At 36.6% G+C, this 20,129-nt stretch overlaps 1 protein-coding gene across 1 annotated transcript in view; it reads left to right on the forward strand.

Annotated features, from left to right (window-relative positions):
- Positions 1-20,129, forward strand: part of COL19A1 (collagen type XIX alpha 1 chain) — a 408,633-nt gene that overhangs the window by 228,946 nt on the left and 159,558 nt on the right. The gene's annotated exons all lie outside the window — the stretch shown is intronic.

The following is a 20,129-nucleotide window of genomic DNA, read 5'->3' on the forward strand; positions in this document are numbered from 1 at the left end:
TTCTACCCCTATCCATAGCCTTCCCCTCTAAGGTACATATCTCCAATGCTTATCACAGTACTTGGCAATAGCATGCACTAAATAAGCCCTTAACTGATTGATTTATTGATTGACTGGGTGGACGCCATGAAAGAACATAGATAAAAATTGCACAGAATAAGAAAGCACAGATGGGTTGTGAATTGTACTGTTAAAGGAAGTAGCCTTTGTACAGAATTAAAATGATCTTAATCTCAGCAGATACACCCAAAAACAGTTATACCAGCACCACCCATTTGCTATTTTATGCCCTAGGCCATACTCTGTTTGAAAGCTATGTGTACCAGGTTCAAATGGGAGGGAGCAGTCCATATGCCAAAAAAGGCTGTGGGGACTTCTTTCCCCATATTTCCACTGCATTAGCTTACTCTCATAGGGTCCTTTTTTACTCTAGTGTGCTGAAATATTCAGCCAATTATTTAAATGTGAAATAAAAACAACCAAAAATTAATTTTAGTGTAAATTGCATCTTTCTGGCTGCTGGCATTTTCCTTGACATAATTTATTTTCTAGTCCACTGAGCAAATGTCATATTTAACCAATTGTAAAACAAGTTTTACACAGCAGTGGTAATTATTCTATAGTAGGTTTGGCTCATGGGCACGGTACTAATAGCAGCGTTGAGAATTATCTGTTCCAGTTTCCAAATGTCACTTAATGTTGCTAACTCTTTATTCTCTGTGGTAGTTAGGCCTAGTCACTAAATACCAATTAAAACTTTGTTTCCCAGCCCCACTCCCAACACTTGGATAATAACTCATTTATTTAATCTGTTAATACTGCAGCAGTATTTGGAAAAGAATCTCCTACAGAAATTAATGTATAAATAAATGAATGCATAGTAGGAGCTTTAAAAATTTTGTTGAACTGAAATTTATTCACTTCAAAGAAATACTTAAAATAATAGTACAAGATATAATTTTATTTAAGATTTTCACGCTGTTAAGTTTTGGTAACATTGCCCCTTTTGAAGATCCCTGGTTTCCACCTGGAAGTGGGGTTAGTCAGCCTACTACATCCTATAGGGGATATGAAAATGAATGAGACATAGTGCCTACCTTCAAAGAGCTTACAGGTTAACCATAGAAATAAGACAGGGACACAAATAATTATAAAACAAATTAGAATGTGATGAATTCATCAGAGTTGTGAAAGAGTGAGAATTCTGAAGTGGAAATCATTTGACTTGAACTAAATCAGGACCTTCTTTGTGGATGAAGTGGTACTTGTACCAAGCCTTGAAGGAATTTAAGCAAGCATGGATGAGACAAAAAAATAAAAGACGCCTTTAAAGCATAAAATATAGGGAATAGTGAGCACAGGCACAAGAATGTTTCTCTATATATTCCCATTGCTTACACACTTAAAAAAAAATCTGGATTATGAGTTAATCAGGGTAAGGAGTTACAGGTGTGGAGACTCCCTCCCACAGTGTAGACCAGCCACTATGTGGTGTAAATAGTCTTAGATTGTTGTTTGGAGCACTTAGTGGTTAAGTGACTCACCCCTGGTCACACAAGGCAGGACTGAACCACAAGCCTTCTGACTGAGGCTGGCTTGCACCATGCACTACAACCCTGTCTTTCTTCCATGCACATCGTCAGTGCTTAAGAACAAAATTGAATTGGGGAGGCAGCATGATGCACTAGAAAAAGAAATGGTGGATTTAATGTCAGAGAAGCAAGTTTGAATCTAAGCTCGGGGTCAGTCGGTTCAGTTCACTGTGGACCTCAGGCTCTCCATTTATAAAAAAATACGAGTGTTAGATTGGATAGCCTCCAGTTCCCTTCTAGCTCTAATGCTATGAATGTTATGATACTAGAAATAAGCAGTATGGAATTAATTAACCAAAACAAGAAATTAATTACCTTCTCATTTGCAGGTTCAGCTTCACATGGTGTTTATTGGTCTATGCAGTTTCCTCTTTAGACTCTGATACCCAGCCACCATAAGTTTAATCCCTGTATGGATCAGAGTGAAATTCTCTGTCAAAGCCACTGGCAAGTTCAACTGATCATTTAGTCAGTCAACAAACGTTTATTAGACACCTACTATGTACCCAGGCATCTTTGGGAATGCAAAGAAAGGTAAAAATCTCTGCATTCAAATAGTACACAATCTAATGGAGGAGACCACATAAAAACAACTACGTACAAACAAATTATATACAAGATATACATGAGAATGACCAGATATTTCACAAAGACCTGGCATGCACAATAGAATAAGAGACAATAGTTGTTTTAATAGAATCTATAAGTATGGGAGGGGAACCCGCTCAGAGCACATGCTTTACTGATGATACTTCTGGTATCTTCATAAAGAAAAGACAATATTGTTGGTTTGACATTCTATTTCAGATGAAGAGTAATGTAAAGCACCATATTTAACCCTAAATGAAGTTTATTACCCATATACATATAGAAGCCAAGTTACTAACTTATATGGGCACGTATGCATATATATATATATATATATGCATATACACATAAATATGCAAGATCAAATGGGTTTTAATGCCTAGAGAGCTGGTCTCGGAGATAGATGATAAAGATAGAAATAGATTGGTAGATATGTGATAGATGATAGGTTGATGATAGAGATAAATATATAGAGATGATAGAATGATTATCAAGCATGCACTACATGCCAAGTACCATACTGTGTAAAACCTAACAAAATAATTATCGGTAAGTAGGATACCCCTTGTCTTCAAGGACCTTACATCCTAACAGAGAAAGACAATAAAGAGGGGCCTAGAAGGGAAGCTATCTAGGCAAAGTGGAGCATTGGCTTGTAATTGGCATGAAGGGCTGGTTGAGGGTACAATAAGATGAAAGCTCAACAACCAGAGCTGGACCCACAGTCCAGAATTGTGGTAGAAGAGAGATGAGGATGATGCCCAGAGTAAAATGAACATCGTAAGGAGAGGAACTCATTTGAAGGTTCACCTCTGACACATACTGACTGTGTAAATTATATAACATGTCAACACCCCTGGGCAACTGTCTAACCCTGTGAGTTGCAGAAAAAGTGCTAATATGCATAGGTAAAGTTTCTCACTTGGAGCTCCCTATGGGGATGAAATCACAGTTCTGTTCTGGTTTTTTTAAAGCATTTTATTTAATTAGCAAGAAGATAATGAATGTTGTAATTATGATACATCCTTACACATTTAACGCTTCTCATCGGTATTCTTGTGCTGTGTAGACAGGATAATATCAACTTTCTGTTGAAAGCTTAGGTCTTTGTGGAGAAGAATGGATGAAAACTGGAAAGACCTTTTCCAAGATTTAGCTATCATAAAATCACTTATCTTATAGCTGGAAGAACCTTAAGAGATCATATTCTCCAGTCCCTATCTATAGGTAAATCAGGTATTATCCTTATTTAACTCATGATGGAACTGAAGTCTAATGTTATATAGTGACCAAGTAGTACAAGTTGCCTGATTCTCAATGCAATGATTCCTCCACCATACAATCTCTGGTGTTGTTTATATGTGCTCCTTGATATTCACTCTTGATATCCCTCACAGTCTGTGGAGGATTTTCATACTGATAGACTAAATTGAAGGACTGCTCATCTAACTGCACAATGTATTTTTAAACCATCTTTTTTCTCTCCATGCATTGTTTAAGCGTTTTGAATTATTGGATGTTATTGAGAAGGTTCTGTAGTATTGTGAAATTTGATGCAATCAATGTGATGCATCCTAAAAAACGTTACGCTTAGAGAACCTCATTATCTACAGGGAAATCCCTCTTTGTTTTGGACTTCCATTGTTGATGGTGGTGCTTTGTATATGGCAGCATGGCAAATGGCAAAACAGTCTTCTGGGTGGATGTCTGGTTAGGAAACATGGTTGTGTCTGAGCCCTGGCTAGACAGTGGTCTAGATAAGTTTCCACTCACTCATTCTAGTCACCAATCAAGAAGGCTCAGTCACAGAGCAGGTGAAGTAGAGATGTATCTGAGAATACTATGACCTGACATTGAAAATCACTTCCTGTAACATGTCAGTTCTTTATTTTTGTAAGCAAGACACACTTTTAAGTTTAATTACATTATTCACATTTAAGTCTAGATGGCCATCAAAACAATAAATCAAGCCATGTTTAAAGATTGACAATTTCTGAGATATAAACACCCTAAGAATGTATTTTTTTCTTTTTACTTAAAGTTTTAAGTTCCAAATTATTTCCCTTGCTCCCCTCCCCCCTTTCTGAGATGGTAAGCAGTCAGATACTATGTAAAAATTTCCATGTTAGTCATTTCGTACAAGAAGACTTGAATAAAAGAAAAAATAAAAGAAAATTAAAAATAGCATGTTTCAGTCTGTATTCAAACAATATCAGTTCTTATTCTGGAGGTGAATAGTATACTTCATCATTAGTCCTTTAGGAAGGATTGTCTTAAATCCCTATATTGCTGAAAATACTAAGTCATTCACAATGCTTCATTGAAAAATATTACTGTTACTGTGTACAATGTTATCCTGGTCTGTTCACTTCATTATGCATCAGTTCATGTAAGTTTTTCCAGGTTTTTCTGAAATCACCCTGTTTATTCTTGCACAATATTCCATTACAATTATATACTACAGCTTGTTTAACCATTCCCCAATTGATGGGCATACCTTTGATTTCCAATTCTTAGCCATCACAAAAAAAGCTGCTATAAATATTTTTGTACAAATGGGTCCTTTCTCCTTTTCTGGATGTCTTTGGGATATAGACTTAGCAGTGGTATTACTGGATCAAAGGGGTAGTATGTCAGTTCTTATGTTTTCACTAAAGATGACACCAAAACACTTGACAATATTCTCATGAAGACTTTCTAGAGATGAGAAAGTAAGCGTATGTTAGTAGTTATTGATATCCTTTTGGTCACCTTTTTTTGGCCATTATCATGTCTGTGACTTTTTTCTAGATTCTTTTGATGTTTTTCCCTCTTTCCGATATCTTGAAAGTTAATTCCTCGGTGGTTCAAAATTGAAATGCCTCTTCCATAGATTCCCATCTTTCTCTACATTATGTCATTTTCACTTCTTATATAGTATGTTGGGGACATAAAAACTATAATTAGATTCTAAATATGGCAATTATGCTGTCATCAATGATGATATTTTACTGAAGAAATGCTAACAGATATGTTCCATTTTTTATTTGCTTTTTCTTCTCTCTCAGGTTTCATCTATAAATACCCAAGGGGTGATTTTTATTAGTTGAGTACCATACCAAGCTTTTTAAAGACTCATTTTCCACTCCATTGCTTTTGGCTATTTTGTTAGATGGCATTACTCAATAATCCTTTACCTTCTTCTCTGTAACATCCTGTCATTTTTCAAATTAATTTATATTCTAAATTGGTGCTGCCTCTGGCTGCCATGCTCATGCTGCAAAAGACAACAAGTGTTTACTGGCTGAAGTATTTTTTTAATGTCTTAGCTTTCTTCTTGATATCAGTTAAACTTCTGTAATAGATAGTGATCGTACGTATAGATGTCTCTTCCTTTATCTATTACCCATTTTACTTTATCATTTCCTCCTATGAATAGGTGAGGTTGGAGTTATTATAATTAAATTCAGTCTTCTTTTTATTCTTTCTGCTTTCTTCTAATTTGATGTTGATTTCAACCTTCCCTCTAACTAATCAATAGACTAATTAGACATCTAATTTAACAATTGCTCCCATATTGGTAAGCAGGTGTTTCCTACTTGTTAAGATACAGTCAACTTCATATTTGTGCAGCACATGCTCTTAAGAGCCCAAAAGTTGTTTTACTAGCACTATAACTCACAAGTCCCTGCTGGTGAACTTTTGACAATTATTGTCAACTAGTTAGTCAGATTTATGTTTTAGAAAGGGGACTATACTTAGAGTAAGAACAGTTGGTATAAAATAATCCCTCCAGAATTCTGCCATAGTCTCCCATGAGTACATATAGAATCCAAGGAAAAGTTGGCTCAAGTTTAGTGAGCATATGTGACAAGGGGGTACCTCACAGTTCTTGGATTTAAGTTAACGTGTTCTTGGAGACTGCTATGTCCTCTGCTCTGAACTCCTATTATTAGCTATTGCTAGTCACTAAATAGGATGGGAATCGCATTTATGTAGTGCCTACCATGTGCCAGGCATTGCATTGAGGTTACTAGGTAGTAGAATATCTAATTCTCTTTGTTAGAAGTTGATTTCTAATTGGCACAAAAAAAAAAAAACAACTATCCTAAGATTTAAATTGCTTCATGGGAATTCATGGAAATTTTCTATTTGATTGATAATCTACTGGTTATCAATGAGCTTGAGGAATTGAACAAAAGTTCTGCATGGGAGTGGAGGAAAGAGTAGAAAACAACAAACTAATGAAATTTAGTCAGTCATCTAAATGTTTCTAAATACCCGAGTATTTATTATACAGTATTTGAAGATGACAGATTAAAGTTTCTCATCACGTCAATAAATTTTGATGTCCATCAGACTCATAGCCCTTTTACCATTAAAAATACGTGTCTTCTAGGCAATTGTCTCCCATCACCAGATTAGAGATTTGTTCCTGCTTCATGAAGGAAACTGTATTTTAGATTTCTCGGGCTTATGTGTTTTCTTTTCATTAGAATTCTCAACCATATTCTGATATGAGGGGCTCATTTCTTTCATTAGTTTCCCACCACAGTCACTTGTAAATGAGTGGAACTTCAGTCATGTAGCACATCCTTTAATTATAGGAAGGAAAATTTGGCCCCTATATCTTTGACATAGAATCATAAAATATTTCCAAGTAGAGGAAAGGTTTCCTAGTGAAGAATATGAGTTCTTGATTTTGGCTTGATCATACCAACCAGCAGTCTATAAATTGTACTTTCTTTTTTGGAATCATGGTGTTACCATGCATATAAGCACATCCTTTTCATTTTTTTTTCTTCACAAAGTCTTTCATTTGAGCTAGGCCAGTTGGCTGACATACTGCTCATTAATCATACATATTAACTTGAGTAGTTAAGGCTTTAAAATCCAACTTACCCCTCTCTCCACAGGGACTAGTTCCTGTTTTCAAAATGTGATGACATATGCTTCAGACACTACTAATTAGGCCTCTCCCTTGAAAATTTATCCTGACATGTTTCAAGAACACTTTTTTCCTCTTGAGTACAAGTTCATTAAATTATTAATTTCCTTTTATATGCCTTGTAGGATTCCCTGTATAATACAGTTTGCTTATATCTTAAACATTTATTAATCATGCACTTCATGATAAATATTAAAGTTAATCAGCACAATTGTTTGAATGGTTCCTCTTTCAACTTAAAAAAAAAGGAACAGGTGGATATTAGAGCACAGTAGGTATTATGTTCATAGACATCAAACAAATGCAGTTTAATAAATATAATATACATGTGAATACATGTGAATGGGACTGCTTAGACAGTAAAGATTTCATTATCTTCAGTAATCGAGAACCAGTGGCCCACAGTCCAAAGGGATGTTCCCAAATGATTTCAACTGAATTTTCAAATGTACTATTTATTGTGAATTTTCCAAGTGCTTTACCTTCCAAATTATGCTAAACTTTGGCTAGCATTTAAGTTGACTTGCACTATCTGAATGCACTCCAGTTGAAAGTAGGAACAGAGTGCTTTCAAACATACTAGAAGACAAGCTAGGAATTTTAAAACTCATACAAAAAAAATCTAGAGAACATAATGGACACAGAGATATTAGGGAATGGATTTCAGGTCAAAGATCATTCAGGAAGGATTAGAAAGGGAGGAATGGTGATTCCCTGCTCAGAGACACTGAAGCAGAAACTTGTCAACCTGAATGCAGCAATGAATGGTCCAATTATTGTCTTATCAAAATGGATGACACCTATCCAGTTATGGTCATTTATGTGGGCACACATAATGCTACCAGAAGGAACATAAAAATATTGCTAAAGATTATTGTCTTGGGCAGGAACCTGAAGACCATAGGAGCAAAGATTGTGTTTTCCTTTCTCTGTCCTTTGAAGACAAGGGGCACAGAAGAGAAAAATTAGTTTGGAAAACAACAGAAGCTAAAAATATGGTAGTCGAAAGTGGGATTTTGATTTCTGGATCATAGCACAAAATATGATGACAGATTCCTGCCTAGAGATGTAGTACACCCAACAAAGACTGATATGAATATCCTTGCCAGGTGTCTTGCAAATCTAATCAAAAGGACTTTAAACTAAAACAGATGAAAGAGGGAGACTACATATATATATATATGTATGTATATATATATATACATGTATGTATGTATGTATGTATGTATGTATGTATGTATTTATCTTAAGTTAGATACCATGTAGAGTAACTAAAAAAAAGGAAAGAGAATAGCCACTGAGACACCCATAAGTTCACAATATTTGAAGGGCTGTCATGTGGGAGAGGATTAGAGTTTTTTCTTTGGCCCCAGAGGGCAAAACTAGGAACAATGGATGTGTGTAAAGGACAATTTAGGCTTAATATCAGGAAAAACTTTCTACCAATTAGATCTAACTAAAAGTGGAATGAGGAATTGTGGGTTGCCCCTCATTGAAAGTCTTTAAGCAATGGCTGAATGATGACCACTTGTTGGCTACATTATAGTGAGTTTTCCTTTTTGTGTATGGGTTGGATTAGAAGACCACTTAGGGATTCTTCCATCTCTCAAACTCTGTGATTCTGATTTAATGCCCAACCTTAAAAGTTTTGCCAGTAGTAAAAAAGAGCATGCTTTGATAAGAATTTCTGCCTTTGATGAATATCATTGAGAAGGGGCAAAAAAAAATCATGAAAAAGAAGTTGAAGAATAGTTTATAGTGAAAGTTTCCAAACTGATATTGGGAGATTTTCTGAGTAGTTTTGGATGATAGTGCAATTTATTGGAAAGAATCAACTCTTTCTGAAATATCATTTGCTGGACTTGGATTCAAAAGATTTTGGTTCCAATCTTTTTTTGATCTTGGGAAAATCATTTAATCTCCCTGAGTTTCAGTTTCCTTATCTATGGTGTAGGAATATAAATATTTATACAACCCACCTGACAGAAATATTGTGAGAAAAGTATTTTGAAAACTGCCAAGCATTATATAACCCTTACAATTAAATTAAAGAAGACATTACCCTTTCCTTTTTATACAGCTTTAACAAATCCTGATTTCTAGCTATACTAAATTGAAAAAATGTATTAATTTCCCTAATGAGATTACAAAAGCACATGAATATTAAGCTTACAATGCACTGATTCTTATTTCGAGTTATAAAGGAAATGCATTGGACTGCTTCTAGAATTCAGTTAGTTCCTACATCTTGTGAATTCCCAAACTGAAATATCTCTCACATCTTTTTTCTCTCTTCCTTTGCCATGGCCCTTACACAGTCCTTGATTACCAACCACCCGGACTATTGCAGTAACCTCTTCACAAGTCTTTCCACTCTTATTTTCCCCTCCTCATAATCCCTCCATTAAAACATTGCCAGAATAATTTACAGAATTTTGTAATTTTTCACTTTTGTAGCCCCAGCACCAAGCAAAATATCTGGCATGTAGTAGGTAGTTAACCAATGTTGGTGGAATTGAATTTAGTCAATATATTTGTTCATCTGGCTCTTACAAGGATGAGAAATTGATCTGCTATATAGGGTACTTGACCTTATGTCCAAGGATTAATGCTATTATAATATTTTGAAATATATATAATATGGAATAAAATAATGTCAAGAATATAACAATGGGCAGATGGTGGCACAATGGATAGAGCACTGGGGTTGAAGTCAGGAAGACCTGAGTTTAAATCTGACCTCAGACATGTACTATCTGTGTGACCCTGGGCATGTCACTTAACCCTGTTTTCCTGAGTTTCTTCATCTATAAAATGTGCTGGAGAAGGAAGGGTAAACTACTCCAGTACTTTTGCCAAAAATAATCCCAAATCAGATCATGAAGAAACAGACACAACTGGTCAACAACAATGTCTTCTTTAGAAAAACAAACATTCCACTCCCTTTTTTTATACCCTTGCTTTATAAAGATGCTTTTATGAAGATGTTTACATCCGACGTAAATCTTAGTCCTGTTCATACTGAGGGAGGCAAGAAGAGAGAGGAAGAGAAAGAGAAAGAGAGAGAGACACAGAGACAGAGAAAGAGAGAGAGAGAAAGAGAGAGAAAGAGAGAGACAGAGACAGACAGAGAGAGAGAGAGATTTTCAACTCCCAAGGTATTTTGTAATGTTTTCCTGTGCAGTTGACTCCTCATTTACAGATGTTGGTGCCAATCAAAGCTGTCTTCTTTTCTTTGACACTTTCTTGATACCTTGTTTAGACTGAGCTGATGCACAAGTGTGCGCGCGCGCGCACACACACACACACACACACACACACACACACACACACACACACAGAATCACTTAAGAACAAGAAAGTATTTGAAAAGAGTCAGCTGTGTTAGTGAAACCCAGCCATTTAGAAGGACTATTCCAGCAGGTGTATCCTTTTACCAGTTCGGGTCCTGAATACCAAACTTATTTAAGCCATATTGTTACTCTAACTTTGTCTTCATAATTATCATACCACAAAAATTTTGCCAGCTCAGCAAGTCATCTGTTATTGGCATTCTTCATTTCTCTAAGCTCTTAGAATACTGAATGCTTATGAAACAAGTTTCCAATTTAAGACACACGGACTAGTGTGCTCCAAGTCATCCTGTGAAGATTAGGTTTTTAATTCTTGAAATTTCTTTGCTGTTATTTATTGCAATAGCTTTTTTTTGTTCTGTTGGACTAATTGTAGCATCCTTTCATGACTTTTTAACTGTGCCTACATGGACCAAGTGGATTAGAGAGTTAAGATAATTGGATAATTTGAGCAAAACTATACTATTGGGGGGGAAAGCCCATGTTGATTGTGTTTTTATTCTTAGATGGAATTATACAGATGGATGATCCTTATGATTCAAAGTCTCTTCAATGACTCATCTTCATTTCACTCGTGTAAACACAAACAAAAGCCAATAGCTGTATTAGAAAATCTGTGAGGTCTTCACTTCCCACAAGGGAGTGAAGCATTACATTCCCCCCCCCACTAATTATTTGTTAAACCCTCAAAAGTTTGTCAGGTTTCAGTATTGGAATATCAGTGACATATAAATTAATTCTTTATTAACATTCTTCCCCTTCCAAACCCACATTAATGGAGGAGAATGGTAGCATAGATAATACAAACCTTGAGATAATCCATAATTTATTTTAATTGGATGTTTTGCCTTGTGCCATATAAGTTCTTTTTATTGTAGCAAATCTACCTATAGAATACTGTTTTGCTTAGGCTAGTAATAAAATTTGTTGGGTCTGCCTAACTAATAACAAGTAGTGACAATGGAAGGAGCCCCATGAAGAGTTCTGGAAAGGAAGCTAATGTTTTGAGGATTGCGAAGCAATTTTCATATATTGGCTTATTTGATTTTCATAAACAATAATATTGACTAGCATTAAATATAATACTTTAAGGAGTGCTGAATGCTTTGTATACGTTATCTTATTTGATCTTTGCAACAACACTGTGAAGTAGGTATTATTATTGTCCTCATTTTACAAATAAAGAAACTGAGGCTAGGAGTTGAAGTGATTGCCCAGGATCACACAGGTAATGTCTGAGGCAAAATTTGAACTCAGGTTCATTTTTTAAAAATTTATTTTTATTTTCAATGAACAAGCATTCATTTTTCTCCCTTTGGCCTATTCCCTCTCCCCCAACTTAGAAGAGAAAAAAGAATAAAACTCTGATCAGTCATCCATGCATTAAGTCAATAACTGGAAATTGCTTATCATTTTAAGAAGGGGAATACCATGTAACTTCCAAAATATTCCGTAGAATTTGCTAGCAAAAGCATTTTTCTCTGAGTCCAAACATGATCATATTAAAAAGTAGTCACTTCCTTACAAACTTTAGCCCAGTCCTCTTACTTAGGGAGGGCTGCTGTTCTGGGATAGGTAAAAGGTGATCTTGGCAGGATATAGAAACACTAAAGGATTGCATTGTTTAGAATTGTCCAGTTAGCCCTTTCTAAATTCTTAACCAAAGCTTTCAGTCAAATTTAATAGACAAATACTATATTACAGTCTGATTATCTCCAACTCCATTGTGGGGAAAATAAAAGTTGTCATGCCTACTATATACAAAGTTAGAATATAATTAATATATTAAAGCATTTCTAAGGTTCCCAATATTTACCTGGGATTGTAAATGTATACATGTTCATATGTATGTGTATATATATATCCAATATTCTAATCCCCATGAAAGTGTTATAGATTAACATACTTATCAAAATGCTGCAAAAGTTTTACTTTCATCCATTCTGAGATACAAGCATTTCCTAATTAATGAATACCTGATTTATAATGCATCTCATCTACAAACGGCTACCCAGGAATGACTGCTTCAGCAAACTGAGCATAGGAATTTCCCCTTTCTTACAGCTTTTTACAGGACATTTCTCTCTCTCTTTTCAAATTCCTTCCTCTCTCTCTGCTGCAGACCATACCACTGCCTTAGATGAACCACTTTGCCTAACTCTAGTAGCTTCTCACCTCATTCCTATGGTATTCAAGGGTGTTTACAATGGCAAAAATAGCAATGGCAAATGAGAAAGAGAGAAATACAGGAAAGATTCAACAATTCAATTTTGTTTAATTCAATCAAACACTTTTTAGGTATCTACTGTGTGCAAAGCACTATGCTCAATATTGGGTCTATTAGAGAATTTGGATAAACATGGTCCTTGCCCTCATACTCAATCTAATAGGAGAAAATAATGTGTACATAGGTCCCTGTAATTGTAGCAGAAAGAGGATTGGTTTTGGAATGAGAGAACTTCAATGTGAATTCTGTCTCCACTACTTACTGCTTTGAGTTTGTCCCTTAGCTTCTTTATTTGCAAGATGAGGAAGTTAGATTAGATAATTTTTAAAATTCTTTCCAACCTTTTCTCTCAAATGAAGATTAGTGCCTTTAAGACGAACATCAAATTGCCCTGTAATGTTAAGATGGGAATTGACCAGGGGAATCCAGTAAGGCTTTATGAAGGAGATGGCATTTGAGTCAAGCTTTAGAAAATAAACAGAAAATCAGCAGGTAATTGTGAGGAAGAGTAGTGATAGGCAGTGAGGTTTGGCCTTAGGTTTGTTGACTTTAGTTTGCTGTACCTCAAACAAAATATTCCATCTTAAGAGTCTGGGAATTTTCCCTGGCTGTCTTCCCTGTCTAGAACTCTCCCTCTTCATTTTGGCTTCCTTCAAGTCTCAGTGAAAGTCCCACATTCTGCAAGAAATCTTTCCTACTCCACCTCATTCTTAGTGTCTTTTCTCTGAGATTATTTACAATTTAACATGTATATTTCTTGTTTGTGCAAAGTTATTTGCATGTTGTCTCCTTCATGACACTGCGAATTTCCTAAAATCTAGGACTTTAAATTTTTTTCTTTTTGTTTTTTTATTTTTCCTTTCTTTGTAACCCTAGTGCTTAGCAAAGGGTTGGCATTTAGTTGATGCTTAATAAATGCTTACTGGATTGACTATCCCTTCAATATCTCTATTATCCATACCTGCCTCCAGATTCATGAAAGAACATGTATATAGGACACCAAGAGAGGAAAGTACAAGGCAGGCTTGCGGTCTACATGAATATGTGTATGGGAGAAGTGGGGCAGCTAGGTAGCACAGTGGATAGAGTGCTAGCCCTGGAGTCAGGAGGACCTGAGTTAAAATCTGGACTCAGACACTTACTATATGTATGACCCTCCCCAAGTTATTTAACCCAGATTGCGGAAGGAAGGAAGGAAGGAAGGAAGGAAGGAAGGAAGGAAGGAAGGAAGGAAGGAAGGAAGGAAGGAAGGAAGGAAGGAAGGAAGGAAGGAAGGAAGGAAGGAAGGAAGGAAGGAAAAAGAAAAGAAAATGGTATGAAACAATACTAGACAGGTAGATTACGGGGAGGAAGGAGATTGCCAGGCAAAAGAATTTGAACTTCGCTTGGTAGGCATTACTGATGATTCTTGAAGGAGCAATATCTTTACAGGTATGAGTATGTGTGTAGGATGAATCAGAAGGGAGAAGAGAGGTGAGTAGCAGCAGTACTGTATGCTGATCAGCTGTGAATGATTTACCTATTCTTAGCAATACACTGAGACAAAGCAATTCCAAAGGACTTATGATGAAAAATGTTGCCCTCTTCCAGAAAAAGAACTGATGGAATTTGAATTCAACTGAAGCATACTTTCTACTTTCTTTTTCTTGCTATTTTTTTAAAATCTGTGTTTTATTTCACAATATGACTAATATGGAAATGTGTTTTACATGACTGTACATGTGTAATTGATATTAAATTCCTTGCCTCCTAACTAAGGGGACAAGGGATTGAAGCAAGGAGGGAGAGAATTTGGAACTCAAAAGTCTAAAAAACAAATGTTAAAAATTATTTTAACATGTAATTGTAAAATATATGTGTGTGCATATCTATAGGTATATCTATCTATATATATCTATATCTGTATATGTATACATATCTATATCTAGGTAGATAGATAATATAGAGAGGAAAGACTGGGATAGAAGGCAACCTTTTTAGCTACTGCATGCTTCCCATTTTTACTAAAAAACAAACCAAAAAACCTTAGAATATTCCCTAAAGTCTGCATTCTTACTTCAAAAATGGGAGGATGTAGCTGCAAGGCTTCATTCTGTTTTACCAAGGAGCTTCTACCATAGGGCAGGGAAGGTAAGAAACTCTGGCCAGAAGCAGCAGATGCTGATATTCCAAAGGGCATTCAATTCAGTTTAATTCTAGATGCTGTATCAGTCAATATGGTTACTAGGATGTAGCAGCAAGCACCCTGACACACCCAGGATGGCCTGCCAGCACAAAAGGAAAACAACTTTTGAGGGGTCAACAATCTTCTTTAATTACATTCACCAACAGAGAAAATACGAGCAGAGAAATGAAGACCAACAGACAGGGCTTCTGACTGTGACCATAAGCAATACATACATCACAGATCAGCAGACAGATCCAACTGTCTGGCCATTACATACACACAGTTACCAGAAATGTCTGGGTTTTCAAGGGGAGGGCTCCTTAGCGTCTTCCCAGAGTCTCATCTGGCATACTAACCTTCTTCCAAAATACATATACACTTTTCAGAGCCAGAGGGCACCACGACCCTGTTGACTCGGTTAATTAATGACTCATTAATTAACAAAAGTTACAAGCCTTCCTACAAAACAGGCCTCCACTAATCAAGCTTCACATTAATGGGCAGGGAAGATCTTTACATTACATAGGACAAAAATGAAACCTGTCCTCAGTCAGTAATAGCCCCTGCCCCACGGCACTTACATGCTATTGGGAGGTCTAACAGGTACACATACTAGGTTATATAAAATATATGCAAAGTAGATACAAAGACTTTTGGGGAAAGAGGTGAGTAAGGAACTAGTAACTGGGGCCAGGCAGGGATGATTAGGATAGTTTTCCTATCGGAGATAGCACTGAGGTTGAGATTTAAAAGAAATGAGAGATTTTTTAAAGCAGAGTAGAGGAGGAACATTTCAGGTATAGGAAACAGTTTGAGCAAAGGTACAGAGACAGGAAATAGAATGTCATGCATGAGCAGCAAGTGCAGTCTGGCAGGAACACAGTGAATGTAAAGGGGACAGTAACTCAAAACAGAGAGTGACAGACTTTATAGAGCTTGTCATGCTATTGAAGGTATACAAGATATACACAAGTAAATAAATTCAAAATATAATGCAAAGAGAGAGACAGAAACAGAGAGTGTGAAGGAGAGAGGGAGAGAAAGAGAGGAGAGAACAAGTGAGAGAGAGAGAGCATTCATAGCTAGTAGCTGGCTAATAAATAGGTTTAGGAAAAGCGTCATATAGGAAGTAGTTCATGAGCTGTGCTTTGAAGGAAAGTAGGGATTCTAATGAGAAAAGTAGCAAACCTTTGGAGCCTTTAGAAAAGACAGGGTGTGACAAAAAGATAGGGTGTGGAGAATTATATTGCCTCATCCCCTCACAGATCTTCCCTGTTCCCAACCTTACCCCAATACCTGCTTCCACCCTACTTTCTTCTCCCCCTACCAAGGGAACATCTGCCTGAAGTCATGAGATATATCACCAGAGGTTTGAAACTAGGGAAGGTCACATACACTTATTTGCCTAGGGGTAAAATGATAGGAAATTCTCCAGCCTCCCTGAGAAAGCTGCAGTAGGAGATGTGTTACAGCTAATGCTGGAAATATGAACACATTTTCCCATAGGAACACTATTTAAAGTGGTGGTTTGCTTCATAGTGAATACTGTTAATGCAGTACTATACTTCAGATACTCTATAGATTAAACAGGATTTGAGGTTGTCCTGGTTTCCTAATAACACTGTTTCTATGAGAAAAGGTATCCAGGTGTCAAACAGCCAACATACAAATTACCTTTGGGAGCACAGCTAGTTCATAAATCAGAGGCTGCCTCTAATTTCACACATAAATATCAAATAAACATTTTCATATTGTGTACAACACATCAAATAAAACAAAAGAAATTCCTACAAAATAGACATTATTTCAATAATTTGAATCCACCTTGACGGCAATGTTTAAATGCCCAGGAATGATAATTTAATTTCGAAGATAACTACATAGAGTTGTAATTAACAATTCTTGCACCTGGGTTGGGGTGTAGGAGAGCCCCCCTCCCCAGAGCAGGAGGTGTGACCCCAGGAGGCAGAGGGGAGGAAGTTGTCCTCAGAGTACCAGGAGGTTTCTACGCTATTCTTTCTGCACAGTGCGGGTGCAGGTAAAATATGAGGAAAGAAATCTTGCCTTGGGAAATTGCTGAAAACTTGTTGTTTTTATCCCTCGTTCTTGAAGAGGACCATGACGTCAAGATGATGACATGACTTGCACTTGACTTTGATTTGAGTGAGGGAGGGCTGTGCAAGGTCACCAGCCTCACTTTCTCCTCCAGAGCTATCTGGGTCCAATGACCTGATACTCATCAGGACTGGAGATGACCCAGGATGCAATGTATAACTGTGGCCATTTTAGGCTAAGGTCTTATCAGATTCTCACTTTGAGTGAGATACATCCATTCAATGAATAGACTTAAGAAAAAAAATAACAAAAAAAAAAATCAAACTGGGAGGGGCAGACCCTCAGGGTTCCTGGGTAAAAGGTACGTTCACTCTGTGCTAAGTGGTCACGGACCTATCGTACAAGCTATGAGCTCCAGAGTAAATTGGGTTTAAGGCTTGGTCTTTGAGCAAGACATTTAGTCAGTAAATCCAAAGTAAAAAAGGCAGCCTTTTGCCATGGAAGTGTGCCTTCCACTGGGTAGAGTACCTCAGGCAAGGACAGAAAAAGAAAGGAGAGGAGAGGGGAGGGAAGGGTTCTGAAAACACTGAGAGAGGAATGAGTCAGAGGAGTAAGAAGATACACATAAACGCATGCACACACGCATCATTACACACTATTTATTGTAAGAGACTTTAGTTTGATCTGAATGCCTGGTAGTGCAGATGCGGACTTGTGAATGCTTTATTTCTCTGTGTCTTATGAAAGAAGCATGGACCACAGTCACTGTGACATCTGATTAATTTGAAAAATGATCCCTGTGGTAAAATTAGATGAATTATCTGCCTAATTTTTACCCCTTTCCTCCCAAATCAATATAGATGCCTGCTTGGGAGGAAAGATAAACAGAAGTTGAACCTTTGATTCGAACTTACCAAACCCAAATCGTGCCTTCTTTCCTGCAGGACAAGTAAATCACTCCCTCAGCTGCCATCGATTCCACCTCTCTTTGTGTGCTTGTGAATTCATAAATTATGGTACTTTCTTGTGCTAAATAAAGTCTAATCATTGATTGGTCCCACGGGGGACTAATTGCTTTTTGTTTGCAAAAAGAACCAATATATTGAGTTTTAGGAAATGTGCCACCTCAGACACCATAATGGATTTTATTTGTGGTTCTTGTTTTGAGGATTCCTAATACTGAAATGTGTATTCCTCCTAATGCTCATTTACATCTTCTACCCACCAGAATAGCTCCCAGGCCTAGATTTATAGGAGGCAGAATAGATGAAACTGTAGCTAAACTTCTCTCTCTACGTATTGAAATGGTATCAAATAATTACTGTAGTCATGAGCCAGGAATAACGGTAAAATAACTGGCATTTCTATGGCGTTTTAAGGCTTCTAAAAAACTTTATGTATATTATCTCATTTTACCCTCACGATGACCCTGGGATATTATTATACTCTGCTATTTATTATTAACTATTGCTATTATATTATTATTAACTCCATTTTAGAGAAGAGGAACATGAGCAGAGTTTACCTGACTTGCCCAAGGTCATACACATAATTAGTATCTGAGGTCAGCATTGAACTTAGATCTTTTTGCTACTAGGTCCAGCCCTCTAAATGACAAAAAAGCCAGTCTTCTATCAAAGTCTTAGCCTCATGTCATCACTTTCCTAAGAAGCATAGGATGCCTTTCCTTAGTAGTTACTGTTAAACTGTAGCAAGATCCCCAACCTTCTTTGCAGAAGACGATGATATGTGTACTGTCAAACTCAGTTCATGTTTTGATTAGGGGAGAATTACTTTTTGCCAAACAGTGTTCTAAGCACTCTACAAATATCATTTCTTTTGATCCTCACAACCCTGCGATATAGGTGCTATTTTTATTCTCACTGTACAGTTAGGGAAACTGAGGCAGACAAAGGTTAAGTGATTCGTCCAAGATCACACTGTAAGTGTCTGATGGATTTGAATTCTACTTTTCCTGACTCCTTGCCTAGCACTCTGTCCACTGTGATTAAATATCCCCAAAGATAGACCTTATCTCTGGTTTGACTCTAATAAAATGAAATTTATTAGAGGAAAATTTTCACATTTTTGTCTTACACTTGAGTTCCAGAAATCTACTTTACCAATCAAGATGAAAGAGGCAGTTTGCCTGAAGAAGATCTTGTAGTTTTATTGGACTGCAAGATCAAAACAAGTCAACCATGTTTCATGGCAGCCAAAAAGAGAAGATGATCTTGGCTGCATTAAGAAGCAGAGATTCTGAGAATAAGATTTTTAGCCCTGTGGTACTTTGCTTTTATCAGACCACATCTGCAGCATTGTGCTCAGTTCGAGGCGTCGTGTTTCAGAATTGACATTGTTAAACTGGAAAGAATCTAGCAGAGGGCAGGTAGAGTGGTGAAGTGTTTCAAGTCCGTGGGTAAATGAGAGTTTGTTGAAGGACGTAGGCATGTGTAGACTGGAAAAAAGATAATATAGGGAGACATGACCTCTGTCTTCACATATGCAAAAGGCTGTCTTCTGGAAGAGGGATGTAGGCAGAACTAAGAGTGATAGGAATTTAAAAGAGGTGATTTTAGGCAAAATGTAAGGAAAATCTTTCAAACAATTTAAAACAACTCCAAAGTAGACCAGGCTGCCTTCATAGATAGTAGTTCCCTATCACTGGAGACTTTTAAGAAGGAATGGGTTGTAGTAGGGCTTTTATGGGAGTCATGGGGTGGTGCATAGCCCACAAGGTTCCTTACAGCTTTGAAATTTCATGACTTCCTGGTTCTGCTAACCAAATCAATTAACAGATAACTTTAGAAAGGGGAGAAAAAAAGAAATGTACATGATAACTTTGCTGTATATTTGGAGGGAATAGCAAGTTGTACGTGGTAGATTTGCAGTTTCATGTGTAATCATCGTTTTTTATTGTACTGTGTTAAGGGAATACTTGTTTTGCTCCGTAATTCAAAAATAAAATAAATTTTTAAAAAATAGAATAAAAAGACTAACTTGCAAAGAGAAAATATTTCAGCTCACAAATGAAATAGCTGAAAATAATCTGAGATTTCTTTTAAAAGTTGGTTAATACACAATATGCCACCGTCATCGTTAAATGGGTTAGTATGATCAACACAGTCATTGGTGAGTTCCAAATGATAAGCACTATCAGATGCAATGGAATTTATTATTAAGTCATCTTGCAGATATCTTTAAACAGCAGCAGAGAAAA

Source organism: Notamacropus eugenii, chromosome 2 (genome assembly GCF_028372415.1).
Source record: "Notamacropus eugenii isolate mMacEug1 chromosome 2, mMacEug1.pri_v2, whole genome shotgun sequence".
Lineage (NCBI taxonomy): Eukaryota > Metazoa > Chordata > Mammalia > Diprotodontia > Macropodidae > Notamacropus > Notamacropus eugenii.